At 41.9% G+C, this 13,885-nt stretch overlaps 1 protein-coding gene and 1 long non-coding RNA gene across 9 annotated transcripts in view; one reads left to right on the top strand and one right to left on the bottom strand.

Moving 5' to 3' along the window:
* Positions 1 to 13,885, bottom strand: part of USP6NL (USP6 N-terminal like) — a 256,383-nt gene that overhangs the window by 155,646 nt on the left and 86,852 nt on the right. The window contains exon 1 of one of the 8 annotated variants that reach the window (XM_070601424.1): positions 6,941 to 7,141. The exons of 5 other annotated variants lie outside the window; for them this stretch is intronic. The gene's annotated coding sequence lies outside the window, so the exon portion shown is untranslated. Of the gene's footprint in view, positions 1 to 6,165; positions 6,417 to 6,940; positions 7,142 to 13,885 lie in introns of those variants that run through there. 2 more of the 8 variants (XM_070601415.1, XM_070601418.1) reach the window with 2 other exon arrangements.
* LOC139080513 (uncharacterized) lies at positions 4,489 to 11,000 on the top strand. The gene is made up of 3 exons (XR_011535075.1): positions 4,489 to 4,634; positions 9,037 to 9,165; positions 10,484 to 11,000. It is a non-coding gene; the product is annotated as an uncharacterized lncRNA (long non-coding RNA).

Raw genomic sequence — 13,885 nt, 5'->3', positions numbered from 1 at the left:
AACTTGAAATCAACAATTCAAAGACACTTATGTAACCCTATGTTCATTGCAGCATTATTCACAATAGCCAAGACACGGAAACAACCCAAGTGCCCATCAACTGATGACTAGATAAAGAAGATGTGGTATACATATACAATGCAATACTACTCAGCCATAAAAAAAGACGAGATCGTACCATTTGCAACACTATGGATGGATGTTGAGGGTATTATGTTAAGCAAAATAAGACCAACAGAGAAAGACAAACACCACATGATTTTACTCATATGTGGAAGATAAACAAATATATGGACAAAGAGAACAGACTAGTGGTTACCAGAGGCGAAAGGGGTTGGGGGATGGGCATAAGGATAAAGGGGCACATATATATGGTAACAGGCAAATAATAATATACAATTGAAATTCCACAATGTTATAAACTATGATGACCTCAATGGAATAAAAAATTTTTTAGAAATCTCAATTTGGATAAAGGTGATCCTAAATGCCTGGCAAAAGCAACAGAAAAGTCCTTAGCTAAATCTATAATTTCATCTAGAAATAGTTTTTCACATATAATAAACAGTACACAATCAAATATAAGCAGGTGCACAAGGAGATGAGAGTCCTCAAGAAATGACAGACCACAGAAAAAAACTCTGCATGACTCTGGGATAGAGTTGCCATGCTTATTTCCTCTGCCCAGAGGGATACGTGCAAAGCTTGAAAATTCTGATAGGGAACTGGAAACTATAAAGTGGCACTGCAGACTTCTAAAAGATCAAATAATTCTAGAATGAAAAATATAACAACCAAGATTAAGAACCCAGAAAATACATTTAATAGCAGATTGGACAGAGATGAAGATGAACTTAGTAAACTGGAAGATAGGCCAGAAGAAAATATCCAGAACAAAAGAGAAACAAAAAAATGGAAAATAAAGAGGACAGGTGAAATACATAGGGGATTCACTGAGATCTAACACTATGTAACTGCCGTCCCAGAAAGATTAAGCAAGAGAATGGGGAAGAAGCATATTTGACAGGCTGATGGCTGAGAACTATCCAAAACTGATGAGAGACATCAAGTCACAGCATCAAAGGTAAATAGCCCACAAAAGGAGAGAGAGAGAAAATCATCTGAAATCCAAAGACAAAAAGAAAATCTTAAAAAACAGCCTGAGAAAGAAACAAATTACCAATAAAGCAGCAAAGACTACAGCTGACTTCTCAATAGAAACAAAGCCAAATACTACAGAATAATCTCTTCTCCAAAGAACTAACATATAAAGATCTGTATTATGTATTTCCAATCTAGAATTCTATATCTAGCAAAATGTACCTTTCAAGAATGTAGGTGAAATAAAAACATTCTCAAACAAAAAGATTGAATATTTGTCAATACTAGATCCACTCTAAATAAAATACTAAAGAGTATTCTTCAGACAGAAGGAAAATTATTCCAGATGGAAGGTCAGTAATGCAAGAAGGAATCAAAGAAAAGAAAATGCAGTAAGTCTCATTGAATAATAACAGCATAAAATGATAGAAATACATCTTTGGGGTTTAAAATACATATGCTTTTAAAAACATGATAACAACAAAATAGGTAAAGAGGAAGGAAATTGACTTCAATGTTTTTAAACATCTTGCATTACCTGGAAAAAGGGTGAAAGTTTCAATTAATATTACACTTTGATAAGTCAAAAATACATTTCAGAATTTCTTAGGCAAACACTAAAGGAGTAGTAAAAGAATATATAACCCCAAGCTAATAAAAAAGGAGGAAATGTAACAAATATTTTTTAAAAAATAAATCCAGGGGTCAGCCTGGTGGCACAGTGGTTAAGTTCACCTGCTCCACTTCAGTGGCCCAGGGTTCGCCAGATCGGATCCCAGGCGTGGACCCACACACCCTTCATCAAGCCATGCGGTGGCAGCATCCCACATACAAAAGAGAGGAAGATTGGCAGAGATGTTAGCTCAGGGACAATCTTCCTCAAGCAAAAAGAGGAAGACTGGCAACACCAATCCCAAAACAAAGCTAGAAAAAGAAAAATAGAACATGGAACAGGTGAAACAAATAGATTTTTTAAATTTTTAAACATTAATGTCAATAAAGGGTTATTATATGCCAATTCACTAATTTTTATAATAGAAATCAACAAAATACACAGAAATATCTAGCCAGGGCACACATACCTAACTTTTATCAATTTTAACCTCCACATCTATTCAGTTTTTTCCATTGTGACTGACTTTTCAAAATCTTATTTCATCTTATCTTTTCTTACCACAAATATGCTAATAAGCATTAAAAAGGCCAAACCCAAACAAAAAAAACAGGAACAAAAAGCCTAGAGAGCCAAGTGGCTTATAAATACTGCATTAATTCCATAATAAAATATTAATTTGCCATTACTGATCTATACAACATTACTAACTGAAATTCATACAATAAGCTTAAAAATGATATTCTTTCACTTATTTCATGAAAAATGTTACTCTAATATTTAACTCAGTGAAAGGAAAATTCCAGGATAAAATTATAACTTTTTCTATACTCATATCAATGTGAGCAAGACACAGGTACAATGTGTACCTCTATTAGAGAATAATTAAATAATCTCTTTAGAGCCAAAAACACTTAAGCAAACAAGACATGAAACTCGAGTCACTCTTGATCTTCCTATACGCAAGTGAAACTACCTGCCACTTACTAAACATTTTTTATTTTAGGGTGAATTGCTACTACCATTTTGTGAGGAATAGATTTTTTTGTTATTGTTGATACTGGCAGCATTCTTTTTCTTTCTTTCTTTCTTTTTTTTTGGTGAGGAAGATTGGCCCTGAGCTAACATCTGTTGCCAATCTTCCTTTTTTTTTTTCCTCCCCACAGCCCCAGTATATAGTTGTATATCCTAGTTCTAGGTTCTTCTAGTTATTCTTTGTGGGACACTGCGTCAGCATGGCTTGATGAGCAGTGCTAGGTCAGTGCTCAGGAACCGAACAGGGGAATCCCCGGGCCGCCAAAGCAGAGCATGTGAACTCAACCACTATGCCACCGGGCCAGCCCCAGGAGCAGATATTTTAAATAAGACAGTTTAATCTCTTCCAAGGGAAAATGCTATCAAAACTAAATCAAAATACTATACTCACATCATATAGTATCTCCGTAAAGAAATCAAAGAATCTTTTATTTAACATTTAATCCCAGTTTTACAGCTATAGAAACTAACAAGTAAGCCGTGCCCGAGTTATGACAGTAGACACCAAAGTGTGCAGTCCTTTCCGGGTCTGGCGTGGTTAGTCGATTAGACGGACTCCCCCTTCGTAACGGCTATGGAACAGAACTGAGCCCCTTCCTCCAGAGGACTGGAGGACGGTGCCGAGAGCCTTTTCTGTATCACTAACAGCAGCTGATGGTGTGCCAGGGGGCACGATCTAACACACACGCATTCCCATTCAATCTTCACAGCCGTCTCTTCAGGGACGGTGTACATGCTCTTCTCTCAGCCTCAGAGCGCCCCACCCGCCCACTTCCCCTTTTCTCCCACTATCTCCCCCTCATCCTCAGGTCTTACAAGCCCCTTCCTCAGGGAAGCTTGCCCTGACACCTCCAAATCAAGGGAGGCTCCCCAGTCACAGGCTTTATAGCTCCCTGGACTGCTTTTCAAAAAGACTTAGCCCACCTGTTGCTGAAACCAAGGCACCTAACACGAAGTCTTGGGGCATACAGAAGGCACTCAAGAAATATCTGTCGAATAAACAAAGTTGAATGTATGATTCCCCCCAATTTTACAAACAAACAAGCTTTAAAAAACTAAGTTATGTGCAGGAAGTAACATAGCTTGGAAATGGCACAGACCAGTGGACAATCCCAGTGTTTGTGACAGTAATTCCCAGGCTCTCATCCCCACATCCTACAACGGAGTGTGCTGGAAGTCAAATTCCTTTCAAATTACTATTACTTTTGTACTGACTTCCACAGTAAAAACTGAGATACTTTTTAAAGAAAAAAAAAATGAGACTCTAAATACAAATAAATCACATCTAAAAATGCACTATACCTTGCAAAAATCGCACTGAAGGGAAAAACTACAACTTTCTGGTAACAGATGGTCTGAGTATTGTTGATAACATTAAAGTGAAATTGCAAACATAAACCAGAGAATGTAATCACTTGTCTCTTTCTAACTGAAGTAGCAATTCCCAAAGTTTTACACCGTGGCTAAGTCTTTTTGCCAGCTTCAAATTGCCTTAACATTCCTCGCACTTTCTAACCAAAGTTATTTCGTTTTCAGTTTGCCACTACATGAAGTTTACCGACCTCTTTTTCACTGGCTACAAAATGGAACATTACCTGGAGATAGACTTGCACACAGGGGCAAAGACTGACTAGTGCAACCTCTGCTTGGCACCGGAGGCCCAGATTGGACCTGCCATGCCAGGAAGTTGGCTTGGTTCCCAATGGAGCAGTCAATTAACAGCTGGTGCCAAAGCCGACACTTCTACTTACTGGCTTCTTTAACCAATGGCTGTGTCCTCACCAGGAGCTATTTCATGTCAAAACACTGCTAATCTGGTAATGGGCTATCCTCACCAGAAACACGGATTATACATCCAGAGAGTCCAACAGGCCAGCTACAAACAGTAAGTAGACACCAACACCAAGACTCGGGGGCTAAATCCTTAATGTTTGGCAAACTATGCTTCTTTGAATGCCTTTATGACAACATACTAATTCTTTAAATACATAATCAGCAAAGGATTGTCTATTAACTCAAAACACCTGTATTTGCAATTAAGACTATGATTTTCCTTTAAAAATTTATACTTTTACTAGTATAATTTTTCTCCTTTTATATTTTGACACGTTTCAATTGTCTATGTAGAACACAACATAGGATCAACATCCCTCTTCAGTAATAAACTAGTTTACAAACTTTATTATAAACCAACAGCAACACTCAGAAATATTTTTTCTAACTTTGGGGTCTGACGGAGGGAGAAATAAAAGCAAAGGAACCACTGTTCATTCGCTGCTGGCTAATTTAATTCTTCTTAAGATGACTTAGAAAAAAGTACCCTGACTTCCCTCTAACAGAACTTCCCAGAGACACAATACATGAGCGAGTTGGCCAGGGTGATCTCTAAAGTTCTGTCCAACTTTTCTGAGCTACGAAGTATTAATTACCTATCCCCAAGACTTCGTTCTCTTTATGTATGGATTAATACAGCACTGAAATCACTTTCTTCCAGCAAGCGAAATATTTAAGATCGCGTCCCCACTTTTTTTTTCCCATTTGTGTCACATTATTTCCAATGACTGAGTATTGCTCCCATTGAGAAATCCTTCCCAGCGCCATAAGGAACTCATCTAACTCACGTTCAAGTCTACCGAACAAAAAAGCATCTGTGGATTAAGGTGAGGGGGGAAAGGGGGGCGGGCAGAGTTTAATCTCCAGTTTACAGAAATGTCCCCCCGCGGATGCACAGACGCCTCGCATTTTCTGGCATGAAAATACCTGCGAGTCACCATTCTCCTGCGTTAGAAACGCCGCACCATCACCCGGCGGTTAGCTCCAAACTATTGTGCAAACTTTGCCAAGGCGCACCGACTTCCAGGCAGGCTCTCCGGCTCCCTCCCTCACCCCATCCTCCCCTCGCCTGGCCGAACCAAAGTCCCGCGGCACGAAGGCAGTAATTTAAAAGAACGGAGTCTGCCCGGGTCCTGCCCGCTTGGACTCCGGAGGACGCAACTGAAACTTGCACGGGAGACACGTCTCCCGGGGACCGAAACTGGCTCGGGGGGAGGGGGAGGCGGAGGGTCTCCCTCCCCGCAGAGCCCGGCGAGCCCGGTCCCTTCCCCGGTCCCCAGGCCCCATCCCGCGCGGTGCCCGCAGACCCTCCCCGCACGCCCCCCGCGCTGCGCCCCAGCGCCCCCGCCCCCTGCCCAGCACGCCCGCAGAACCCGCGATCCAGGTTCCAGGGGGGACCGGACGGCCGCTCGCAAGTTTCCGCAGCCTGCCCCCGGGAGGGCTGAGGGGGCCGGCCGGCCACTCCCCCGGGGTCGGGAATGGCGGCGTCCGGCTCCCCGGGGCCACCTCGGAGGGAGGGAAGCCCGGCGAGCCCGCCGCCGCTGGCCGGCCCCTGGCGGCGGGAGGGGAGGAAGCAAAGTTACCTCCGGACGGGCCAGGCGGCGGCGGCGGCGGCGGCGGAGGGGCCGCGCGGGGAGTCGCGGGCGGCCGAGCAGCTCCGGCGCGGCGGCGGCGGCGGCTACCGCAGTGCCCTCCGCCCCATTGTTTCCCTTCCAAGAGGATCCCGGCGCAGCCGAGCCCGGGAACCAGGAAGTTCCCCGGCGCGACACCTCCTGCCGCCGCTATGGAAACGGCCCCCGCCTCCCAGGGCGGCTCGCCCGGGGACCCCGCCTCCGCGCCGCCGGCCCCGCCCGCCTCACGGCCCGCCGCCAACCGTCGCCGCTGCGGCCGCGGCCGCCGCCATCTTGGCGCGCCCCGGGCGGCCCCTTCCCGGCGGCACGTGCGCGCCGCGGCCGCGTTCCCGCCGTCCGCGGGGGCGCGCTTCCAGGGCTGCGGGGCGCGCGCGCGCTTCCCGGGATCCTCGGCCGGAGCGGCGCGTCTGTCCCCCGGGAGTCCCGGGAAGGAGTCCTGGGCCGGACCGGAGAGTCAGGACCTCGAGCGGGCTTCCAGGCGTTGCACAAAACGACAGGCTTAAGCTGGTGTCCAAGTGACAGGTCAAGGGATGGCTGAGAGCAGGCGTGAGGTCAACAGAGCAATGGCCAAGAGCATGCTCTCTGCAGCCAGAACGCCCGTGCTTCATTTCTGGCTCAGCTACTCACCAGCTGTCAGACCCTGGGCACCCCTTTAATTTTCTCTCTGTCCCCGTTTCTTCATCTGTAAAGTGGCATAATAATTGTACCTGCCTCGTAGGGTCGTTACCTGGAATAAGCGAGTGCTGGGTAGGTAGTAAGTGCAAAATAACTATTCTTTCAAGAAAAAGGCATTGCTTCTGACAAAAGTCGCATTTCGATCATTCTTCGGGAACTTCATCTAAGTGTTCAAATCAGCACTACTTTAAATAGGCTACTGTGTAAGATCCCATTGCTGCTTAAAACGTCGCAAAGGTTCATCATTTGTCCCGTCTTTCTCTAGGTCAGCTTGCCTTTTTTATATCAGGGAAACTGTCAAGAGTTTTAACCTCCAGGGTCTTCCATTAAGAGATGCCATAAAAAGATGAATGAGGTAAACTTTCCGACACTGTAATTAGCTGACAGTCAAATGATTTATTCAAGAGACGCTAGAAAAGTTAGGCTGTGCAAATAACTAAAAGGCTTCCTGTCCTTGATTCCAGGAACTAGAATTACTAAAGCTGGCAACTCTGAACCGTTGTTATTATCTCTCTTTTCCAGCTGGTGAAAACGGACACCAAGAAACTGGGTGTTGTGTGCAATATGGGAGACAGGGATGGGGGAGGGGGTGTCACAGGCTCTTTGGAAGGATGCAAACTTTAAGAACTGTGCATCAGGCTAGGTCTTAGCTGGTCTCTAAGGCTCCCAGCTCACAAGTGTTGTGATCTTAATTGTACACTCTTTGAGAAAAATACATTTATACTTGCCTTTGGGTCTTCATTCATTTAAGCCAAATTCATGAAGACTAGTGTTTATTTTTATGATCCCGATCCAAAAATGGCATAAATAGTTTGATATAAGAATTGGGGTAAAAAGAGATCAGGAGTTGGCAGGATACGGGAAACTTTTTCAACACCCAAACACTTCTCCAAAAGTTATGGAATGCTCTGATTATGGGTCACCCAGATGGGGATGTTCTGAATTTCTGGAAGGCGGGAGCCTCTACTCATACAGCGGGTTGCCCTTAGTGGACCAGCAGATTGCACTTGCTAGGCCCTCAGTGAATGTCCATCGAATTAAATTGCCATGTTTGTGGTTGAGCTCTCATCATTTCAGGAGACGCTGGGAACCCCAGAGACACTCAAGAGATCTTACTCAAGACACATCACTGCAAACATCATAAGCAAAAGCCCCAAGTCCCTAGTTAATGAGTTTATGGGACTTTGGAAGAACAACCCTGGCCACAGCCTTATTGGGCAAAACAAAGTGGAAATTCCAGATACATTTTTCCATAAATTATATGGGTAATTTTTAAAACTTAATTTTGGTCTTAATTATGAGCACCATTGACTCAATTTTAGACTTCAACGATAGCACACTGACGCTACAGGATTATTAAGATTCAGAAATCCCCACATTTTTCCCCAGGTCAAAGTGTCACCAGTGAGTTGTGTCACCTCATTATAAAACCTGTATTTGTTCTTAGGTATAATTTCAGGGGCTTGCCATCATTTTTGTTATTAAGCATCTTAGACGTATTGTTAAACTATAAACACAGATTTTTATATTTAAGTGCCAAGTCTCCAGAGAAGTGTTTGTCACGTGGTAGGGATGCAAATTCACTGATCTATGGCCAATAATAAATATGGAATTTATATCAACAACTACCAAGGAAATAAAGATAGAATCATTTTTCCTCTATTTGAGAGATGGGCAAATTTTTTCTTAAAGGGTAAAGAGAGTAAACACAAAAGCAGCCATAGACAATATGTAAAAGAATGAGTGTGGCTATGTCCCACTAAAGATTTACTCGTGGAAATAGGTGGATTTGACCACAGGGTCTTATTTTACCAACCCCCAAATAATTTTATTTAGATTATACTTACCCCATGATTGTATCCACTCCAACATGAAATGCCAGATGTTAAACTACCCTTTAAATGACAATAGGGTAAAAGCTTGATATCCATAAAGCACCAAAAAGTGAGACGAGGAATGGAGTAACAGTTTGTAATACCAATTAAAATATTTCACAAATACCAAAGGTTTAGAACTACATCTCATGTGTCATAATGGAATAAGATAGATGGACATTTGCATTTTATTTTTGCAAAAGTTATATGTTATGCTAATGGAAAGACTTAAAATGTGGCCAGAAGTCAAAGTATATGTTTAAATCCCCCACAGGATGCCATAATAACTAAGGCCAGGAGTACAATTTGTGGTAAAACCATAAGAACATAGGACATAGAGAAAAAAATTCTCCAATGTGAATCATGCATCTTTCCCTGTCATCTTCAGAATATGGCTGAAAGGGTAAGTCCTTTGAGTCGCCTGTAAATTGAGACTTCGAAATGTGAATCCAGGGCTATTTGATCCATTTGATTTTGCTTTAGGAGGGGGAAGCAGATAGTTCCCTAAACAGGGAGGGCATTTTTTTTTTTTTTAATAAAGCTGTGGGAAGCCTTGCAGAGCACATCTTCATCCTCACCAGCAGCAGTACTTTCTGAAATTTCGTAAGGAACCAAGGCTCTTCCATTGGTTAGGAAAGTCAGTTTCAATGACACTCCACATAATTATTCTTCGTGGTTGAAAAAAAAAACAGTCAACATCTGTGTACTCAGTATAAGCGAAATAGCCATGGATAACCGACAGCTACAACCACACTGCTTGTATTAAAAACATCCTTTGGTTTAAAAGAGAAGCTATTGATTGCAGAGCAGGGAAGAAGAGTCCATAGAAGGAGTGCGAACCGCACAAAATTGTGTGCAAGGTGTTGTGTACATAGTTTGTTACGTACAACTATCTGAGATTGTCTTATCTATTTATTGGTGTACTTGGGTTTTTTCCGTTTCCCTATCTTAAGAATGTGCACGCCATGAGACTGAGGAACTTCTCTGTCTTCTCCCCTACTCTAGCGTTTGGTCCAGATCAGTGCCTGACACAGAAGCAGCCCTCCATAAATAACTATAGAAGGAATGAAGCAAGGGAGGGAGAGAGAAAGAAAGAGAGGGAAGGAGGGAGGAAAGAATGAAGAAAAAGAGGAAGGAACAGTATCCATTTTTTCTGGACAGAAAGTTCTTAACTTTTCTCATATGCTCAAAAAGGTCTGTGACTCAAAACAAAAAGAAAAGAAAAGAAAAGGAATGACTGGTCATTATCTCCTCTGTTCTTTTGCTCACAAGCCACCCTGCTCTTGATTACATATCAAAACGGTTATCATGGTTTGCCAGAAAACTTAAATGATGCCATGTCATTTGAAAAGTGTCTCCTTATGTTTTTATAGCTTTGGAGAATTTCTTCTGCCTGCTTAACTTATAGTTGCCAGGCTTCAGTTCTCCATTTGACCACTTCTTAGATGTCAAGCCACTTATTTATTTTTTGTTTGTCTCATCAAGCAGAGTTAATACATTAAAAAGTATTCTAAGATATTGAAAAAATTCAAGTACAATTTTTGTCTTCATTGTAGGGTGAGAAAACTTTTGCCTCTGTGTATATGATTTTTGAATTAACTTTTAAACTCTTGTACACATAAATCTGAGAAAATTGTGCTAGCTAGTTTTCAGAAATGGCTCCCAAATGAACCATGCCTCCATATTCACCTCGTTTTATATCCTCCTCCTCTTGAATCTAGGCTGGCCCTGAGGCTCACTTTTGACCAAAAGAATAGGGTGGAAGTGATGTTAAATGATTTCGAAGGTTAAATCATAAGAAGGCTTGCAGCTTTCACTTGGATCTCTGAAATACTTACTATCAGTGCACTCCCTTCTCGAACTCAGTCACCACGCTGCAAGAAGCCCACGTCACATGGGAAGGCCACATAGGGGTGGTCTGAACCTTCGCTGAGCCCCCAGCCAACAGCCAGCATCAGCTGCTAGCCATGTGGATCTTGGACGTCCCACACCATCAAGCCTTCAGATGCCTTGAGCCTCAACTGTGCAACCCCATGAGAAACCCCGAATGAGGACATCTCATCTGAGCCCAGTCAACTCATGGAACCATGAGAGCAATAATAAATTGTTGTTTTAAGCCATTGACTTAAGGGGGGGGGGGGTTTGTTACCCACCTACAGATAACTGGAATAAGTTCATTGAAAATAAAGTGTTAAAGCTATGTTTACCTATATTCTAGCTAAAACCTTAATAAATAAATAATTTTATCAAAGTAATACCATATAAGGATGTCAAGTTATAGAGGAACCAGGTAAACTGTAACATATCCTAAAGTATCCCAGGACTTGTTTTTCACTACTAAGTTGCTGATTTCTGTCTGGTTCTTTCTTCTGAGGTGGGGTAATACATGGGGCATTGTGAAACAACTTGATGACCTTAACCTTTTGGCGTCTGCATAGTAAATATACTTGCAGTTACATTTGACTTAAAAGGACATGAAATAAGTCCTTGCCCACATGCTTTGGCTAAAAAAAGGAACAAAGGAGTGGTCACAAGTGGCCAGACTAAAGACTCAATTAAAATAATAGATGGAAAAAATATATATTTCTTTACCTACTCAGCTTATCTTTTCTGTTTGCTAATAGTTCCTGAAACCCTCAGGTCCATAATTCCTAATCTGCAATTTTGAAATCCACAAACCTCTGAAAATCAAAAGTTTTTTTCTTAAGTTTGGCACCTAAACTCATTTGGTAGCAACCGAACTTTCTTTTGGCTATTTATGTTCTTTATCTTATTTAATATGAACACTCATTTGGTAGCTGAACTGTTTGATTACAAGTTCCTGTCCCAGACACCACTTACACTGCCCCACAAGTAAAATGCAGTATATGTCCTGTGTCACCCTTCTAAAAACTGAAACTTCCGACTTCCAAAATACTTCTGCTTTCAGACCTGAAGTAGACTACGTTGGAGACCCGAAGTAAACTTTTTTGTGCAAGGGGAAGGGCATTCTAGTGTGGAGTCACTGCGCACTCGCTGGATTCGGACAGCCCGAGTTCAAATCCTAACTCCACTGCTGGCCGCCTCTCAGACCTGGGTTAGTCTGTAACTCTCTGCCTCAGTTTCTTCCCCTGGAAAATAAGGATAGTAATAGAAACTACCTCATAGGGTTCTTAAGAGAACTAAATGAGATTATGCATGTAAAATGATTAGCCCATTGATGAGTAGTTAGTAAACACTCAACAAATGTTAACTCTTATTGTATTATTATTAAATGTAAGTTTTTTCTAAATTCTAAAAAATTAATAATATCAGTAACGGTTTAGTGAGGAATACACAAGGTATTATCAACAGAAAGATATTTAACACAGGGAATCTGATGCATGCAAAGTCTTTGGAAGGAGTGGTGGATGATGGTTGAGAGGGGACCACCACTAACTTTCTGGTTATTCCACATCAGCTGTGGACCTGATGTCAGGAAGCTGCTGTACCCAGAGGTCAGAAAAATGATAGGAAATCACGGTCAGTGTCAGAGCTCCCCTGCAGTGTAGAAACTGATAACTGTTAGGGACACTCATTGGAGTCTAGCTTCGCTGCAAAAATTTATGTCTATCAAAACTTCATGTCAGCTGCTGCTACTGGAGGAAGAATGACATGCTCCTTACGCTGTTGAAAGCCCATGAGTGCATCTCCCTGGCAGAACTTAAACCTTATCAGACCTGTGCTGCCAAGGGACTCTAGGCAATGCAGTTCCTGCAATAGACAATACCCAACACAAATGACTTAATAATAATAACTAACATTTGTAAAACACTTGCCATAAAAGCTCTGTGAGGTAGGCAGGAACTGTAGCTCAGAGGGGCTAAGTGATGTGTCCAGGATTGCACAAACATGAGAGCCTCAGGTCCTCAAATTCCAAATGTAGAGTGTGTTTCTTTATGCCAGTGTGTCCTATTTAATCATCTGAGTTCCGCTATTTCCTGCAAATCATTAGTCCATTTGTATTATTATTTACTTATTGTTTTTCTTTAAGCTGACTCACATTTCTACTTAAATCAAATTAAAGAGGAAATTTTGCATCACTATCTAAAGTATAATGCGAATCACTAAAACGGAAAACAGGTGTCACATAGCATAAATGGAAGATGAAAGTAAAAATGAACACACCGAAAACAAGACAATGATATTAAAACTACTTAGCTAGCGTTGCCCACAGAGGGCTCTGAGCTAAAAGCACACTCTCTCTTTGTTGAAAAGGGGATTTGCACATGCTAGAGATGTTGGACATACTAACAACCATCATCCTAGCACCAAACTGAGACCCTCTCATTGATACATTCACAAAGACTAAAAGGTGACTCCAATCTCGGGAAAAAAATTAGACTTCTCACTATGTGGGGCAATGTTATTTAAAGCCTTGTGCATCTTACCTACTCATTCATATAAGATTTTTTTTTTAGTGAGGTGAAATTCTCATAACCATTTTCATAAAATTCTCATAAAATTAACCATTCTAAGGACAATTCAGTAGCTTTTAGTACATTTACAATGTCATACGACCACCACCTCTATGTAGTTATGAGACATTTTTATCACCTCAGAAAGAAACTTCATACACGTTAAGCAGTTTCTCTCCATTCCCTCTCTCCCCACACCTAGCAACCACTAATCGGCTTTCTGTCTCTATGAATTTACCCTGGATATTTCATGTAAATGGAATCACACAATACGTGACCTTTTGTGTCTGTCTTCTTTCACTTAGCACAATATTTTTGAGGTTGATACACGTTGTAGCGTATATCAGTACTTCATTACTTTTTATGGCTGAATAATATTCCATCATATGGATATACCACAATTTGTTTATCCAGTCATTCACTGATGGACGTTTGAGTTGTCTCCACCCTTTGGCTATTGTGAATAGTGCTGCTATGAACACGTGTGTACATGTATTTTCTTCAGAACCTGCTTTTCAGTTATTTTGGATATACACTTAGGAGTGGAATTGCAGGGTCATATGGTAATTCTATGTTTAACTTATGGAGAAGCTGCCAAACTGTTTTCCACGGTGGCTGAACCATTGCACATTCCCACCAGCAACACACAGGGTTCCAATTTTTCCACATCTCTGCCAACACTTGTTA

The sequence above is a fragment of the Equus przewalskii genome, chromosome 30 (assembly GCF_037783145.1).
Source record: "Equus przewalskii isolate Varuska chromosome 30, EquPr2, whole genome shotgun sequence".
Lineage (NCBI taxonomy): Eukaryota > Metazoa > Chordata > Mammalia > Perissodactyla > Equidae > Equus > Equus przewalskii.
This window is presented reverse-complemented; position numbering and strand designations above follow the sequence as displayed.